Here is a 5553-nt window from a genome sequence, read left to right as displayed (position 1 = left end):
TTCTAGAGAAGGAGTTTCTCTCGAAAGAAGTGAGTGGGAGGAATGTAGAACTTGATGAGGTAATTGTACCTTCTCTCGAATTGGAAAGTAGCTCATCACTGAAATCAGTTCCAGTGATGCCTACACCAATTAGTGAGGAAGTTAATGATGATGATCATGAAACTTCAGATCAAGTTACTACCGAACCTCATAGGTCAACCAGAGTACGTTCCACACCAGAGTGGTATGGTAATCCTGTTCTGGAAGTCATGTTACTAGACCATCACGAACCTACAAACTATGAGGAAGCGATGATGAGCCCAGTTCCGCGAAATGGCTTCAGGCCATGAAATCTGAGATGGGATCCATGTATGAGAACAAAGTATGGACTTTGATTGACTTGCCCGATTATCGGTGAGCCATACAGAATAAATGGATCTTCAAGAGGAAGACAGACGCTGATAGTAGTGTTACTATCTACAAAGCTCGAATTGTCGCAAAAGGTTTCGACAAAGTTCAAGGTGTTGACTACGATGAGATTTTCTCACTCGTATCGATGCTTAAAAGTCTGTCCGGATCATGTTAGCAGTTGTCGCCTTTTATAAAATCTGGCAAATGGATATCAAAACTATATTCCTTAATGGATTTATTAAAGAAGAGATGTATATGATGCAACCAGAAGGTTTTGTCAATCCTAAAGGTGCTAATAAAGTGTGCAAGCTCCAGCGATCCATCTATGGACTGCTGCAAGCATCTCGGAGTTGGAATATACGCTTTGCTGAGTTGATCAAAGTATATAGTTTTAGACAGACTTTTGGAAAAGCCTGTATTTACAAGAAAGTGAGTGGGAGCTCTGTAGCATTTCTGATATTATATGTGGATGACATATTGTTGATCGGAAGTGATACTGAATTTCTGGATAGCATAAAAGGATACTTGAATAAGGATTTTTCAATGAAAGACCTCGGTAAATATGCTTACATATTGGGCATCAAGATCTATAGAGATAGATCGAGGCGCTTGATCAATTTTTCAATGAGTACATACCTTGACAAGTTTTTGAAGTAGTTCAAAATGGAACAATCAAAGAAGGAGTTCTTGACGGTGTTGCAAGGTGTGAAGTTGAGTAAAGACTCAAAAACCCGACCTCGGCAGAAAATAGAAAGAGGATGAAAAAGTCATTCCCTATGCCTCAGTCATAGGTTCTATAAAGTATGCTATGCTATGTACCAGACCTATTGTTTACCTTAGCATGATTTTGGCAAGGGAGTACAATAGTGATCTAGGAGTAGATCACTGGACAGCGGTCAAAATTATCCTTATAGGACTAAGGAAATATTTCCCGGTTATGGAGGTGATAAAAGAGTTCGTCGTAAAGAGTTACGTCAATGCAAGCTTTTGACATCGATCTAGATGATTCTAAGTCTCGATCTAGATACATATTGAAAGTGGGAGCAAGTAGCTAGAGTAGCTCCGTCCGAATATTGTAGGCATATAAATTTGCAAAATACATACGGATCTGAATGTCGCATACCCATAGACTAAACTTATCTCACAAGCAAAACATGATCACTCTTTGGGTGTTAATCACAAAGTGATGTGAAGTAGATTATTGACTCTAGTGAACCCTTTGTCACATGGAGATGTGAACTAATCACATAAAGATGTGAACTATTGGTGTTAAATCACATGACGATGTGAACTAGATTATTGACTCTAGTGCAAGTGGGAGACTGAAGGAAATATGCCCTAGAGGCAATAATAAAGTTATTATTTATATTTCCTTATATCATGATAAATGTTTATTATTCATACTAGAATTATATTAACCGGAAACTTAGTACATGTGTGAATACATAGACAAACAGAGTATCCCTAGTATGCCTCTACTTGACTAGCTCGTTAATCAAAGATGGTTAAGTTTCCTAGCCATAGACATGTGTTGTCATTTGATGAACGGGATCACATCATTAGAGAATGATGTGATGGACAAGACCCATTCGTTAGCTTAGCACTATGATCGTTTAGTTTTTTGCTATTTTTTTCTTCATGACTTATACATGTTTCTATGACTATGATATTATGCAACTCCCGAATACCGGAGGAACACTTAGTGTGCTATCAAACGTCACAACATAACTGGGTGATTATAAAGATGCTCTACGGGTGTCTCCAATGGTGTTTGTTGAGTTGGCATAGATCGAGATTAGGATTTGTCACTCCGATTGTCGGAGAGGTATCTCTGGGCCCTCTCGGTAATGCACATCACTATAAGACTTGCAAGCAATGTGACTAATGAGTTAGTTGCGGGATGATGCATTACGGAATGAGTAAATAGACTTTCCGGTAACAAGATTGAACTAGGTATGACGATACCGACGATCGAATCTTGGGCAAGTAACATACCGATGACAAAGGGAACAATGTATGTTGTTATGCGGTTCGACCGATAAAGATCTTCATAGAATATGTAGGAGCCAATATGGGCATCTAGGTTCTGCTATTGGTTATTGACCAGCGAGATGTCTCGGTCATGTCTACACAGTTCTCAAACCCGTAGGGTCCACACGCTTAACGTTCGTTGACGATATAGTATTATATGAGTTATGTATGTTGGTGACTGAATGTTGTTCGGAGTCCCGGATGAGATCACGGACATGATGAGGAACTCCGGAATGGTCCAGATATAAAGATCGTTATATGGGATAATAGTGTTTGGTCTCCAGAAGGGTTTCGGATGTTTCCGGAAATGTTTGGGTATGAGAACACTTTATTTGGGCCAAAGGGGAAAGCCCACAAGGTTTTTGGAAAGCGCAAAAGGAAGTTTTGCGGAGTCCAGGACGCTAGGAACCCTGGCGTCTGGTCCTGGAGTCCGAGAAGGACTCTTGCCTTTTGGGTGAAACTGACTTTGTGAGGCTTTTACTCCAAGCTTCGACCCCAAGGCTCAACATATAAATAGAGGGGTAGGGCTAGCACCCAAGACACATCAAGAAACACCAAGCCGTGTGCCAGCAACCCCGTCCCGTCTAGTTTATCCTTTGTCATAGTTTTTGTAGTGCTTAGGCGAAGCCCTGCGAAGATTGTTCTTCACCAACACCGTCACCATGTCGTCGTGCTGTTGGAATTCATCTACTACTTCGCCCCTCTTGCTGGATCAAGAAAGCGAGGACGTCATTGAGCTGAACATGTGCTGAACGCGGAGGTGTCGTACGTTTGGTACTTGATCGGGACGGACCGTGAAGGTGTACGACTACATCAACTGCATTGATAAATGCTTCCGCTTTCGGTCTACGAGGGTACGTAGACATACTCTCCCCTCTCGTTGCTATGCATCTCCTAGATAGATCTTGCGTGATCATAGGAAAATTTTGAAATACTGCGTTCTTCAACACCGGGTGTTACTGATAAATAATATATAGGTGGAAAATGTATCCACAGATGTTAAATTAATAATAAAAGGCTCTAATAATAGTTATGAGACTTTTATATTTAATTAAATATCAACGGGTATTAAAACGCCAAAAGGTGGAAGGACAATTGGGCCATAAGGGCCCAATAGGGGAGGCGCGCCCTTTCCCCACTTGGGGTGGCCGAATTGGACAATGGGGAGGACACCTCCTCCCCTAGGTCCGGCGCAAGGGGAGGGGAGTCCTTCCCCTTGTGTGGAGCCCCCTCCTTTCCCCTCAACCTATATACAATAGAGGATTTTGATACTTTTGGACACACAAGTTTTGCAGCCTCCTCTAGTTCTAGTCCTAGTTGATCCTAATTGATCTAATTAGAGCTAGACCTAGTTTATCTAATCCTCATAATTAGAAACCTAGTGTGGTTCTAATCTCCTTTCTCTAATTCCCCGGCGATGATTAGCACTGGACGGCAAAGTGCTGCCAGATCGTGAAGATCGTACGTTTGCAACCAATTAGAGAAGTCGTGTTTTCGTTCTTCCATTCGAGGGATCATTTGAGGGTAGTTCGCGGGATCTTCATCAACAGTTCGAGTGACTTCAAGTATGATCTACACCGACTCGTCTATTTCCGCTGCACTCCGAAGTCGGTAAAGATCGTTGATCCAAACTTTATATGCATCATCATATTGTTCCTGTGTGATCGTAGGGCGATTTTTTTCTACTACGTTCCCCAACATTGAGTCGTTCATTGTGGAAGCTATCAATGTGAGATTTGGGATGAACCTAGCTCAGCACCATTGGTTGCACTAAAATTGAGATCAACTCGGACAGTGCGGAGGTGGTCGCAACATTACTTGTTGGTTATTCTTCTTCAGTGGCGACTGCTGTCTTTGATGACTCTTATTTTATGCCTCTAGATTCTAATCATGTTATCTTTAATCATTGTAATAGAGAGAGCAATCAGGTAGCTCACGAACTAGCTAGACTAGTGAGATTTTCTCCTCCGAATTCTTGGTTGGAATGTGCGCTGATGCTGTGATTCCCTTTATTGTAAACGATGCCACATTTTTGAATAAAGGAAGATTTTGATTGTCAAAAAGTAAAAATAAAAAATGGCTTATTGCCCTAAAAAAATTAAACGACACATTTATGGCCTACTATTTGTTACTCCCCCCATCTCATGATATAAGAGCGTTTTTGACACTGGTGTAGTGTCAACACTAGTGTCAACGCTCTTATATCATGGGATGGAGGGAGTACTTTTTACATATAAAGTCTTATGCTTCGTGTGGATGTCGTTATTGGGGGTACCTAGGGCAATTTGGTTATATAATTTGATCAACTGGTTTGATCTGACCATAACAATTTCTAATTGCATTTTGAGCAAACACCTAATATAATGATGTTTTTTTATCTAATGACATTTTTAGCAAGCATCTTAAGGAGCAATATCATTTTTAAGCGGTTGCAATTTCTGATTGCAAAACTGAGTAGCAGGACACTAGCTCGCTAGTGATTTTAGGGCTCGTTTGGACAACACTCGCTAGGTGCTATGCTTGGTCTGGAGATAGACAATATTTTTTGTCGTGTTCAGCTCCCGTAGCTCAGTTGGTTAGAGCGTTGGTCTTATGAGCCGAAGGTCGCGGGTTCGAGCCCCGCCGGGAGCAATCAGCACATTATTTATTTTTATTTTGTATTGTCGCCCCGTCAGATTATCTGCCCCGCTCCGGAGATCCCTAGCAGCAAACCTTCGCGGCCCATGTTTTGCTTGCGCAATAAAAAGAGATGGGAATTCCTTCGCGGCCCATGTTTTGCTCGCGCAATAAAGATGGGAGTTCCTTCACGGCCCATGTTTTGCTCGCGCAATAAAGATGGGAGTTCCTTCGCGGTCCATGTTTTGCTCGCGCAGTAAAGCTGGGATATTTTTGTTCTTTTAGACGGCCCATATTTTTATTTTTATTTTTTATTGTCGCCCCGTCAGATTATCTGCCCCGCGCCGGAGATCCCTAGCAGCAAACCTTCGCGGCCCATGTTTTGCTTGCGCAATAAAAAGAGATGGGAATTCCTTCACGGCCCATGTTTTGCTCGCGCAATAAAGATGGGAGTTCCTTCGCGGCCCATGTTTTGCTCGTGCAATAAAGATGGGAGTTCCTTCGCGGCCCATGTTT

General features: G+C 41.9%; 1 non-coding gene across 1 annotated transcript; it reads left to right on the top strand.

The window, feature by feature from the left end:
* The first annotated feature begins 4978 nt into the window (after positions 1–4978).
* On the top strand, positions 4979–5052 carry TRNAI-UAU. The gene has a single exon. It is a non-coding gene; the product is annotated as a tRNA-Ile (tRNA).
* The last annotated feature ends 501 nt before the right edge of the window (positions 5053–5553 follow it).

Source organism: Triticum dicoccoides, chromosome 7A, assembly GCF_002162155.2.
Source record: "Triticum dicoccoides isolate Atlit2015 ecotype Zavitan chromosome 7A, WEW_v2.0, whole genome shotgun sequence".
In the NCBI taxonomy this organism is placed as follows: domain Eukaryota; kingdom Viridiplantae; phylum Streptophyta; class Magnoliopsida; order Poales; family Poaceae; genus Triticum; species Triticum dicoccoides.
Note: the sequence above shows the minus strand (reverse complement) of the source record. Positions and strands in the feature narration are given on the sequence as shown.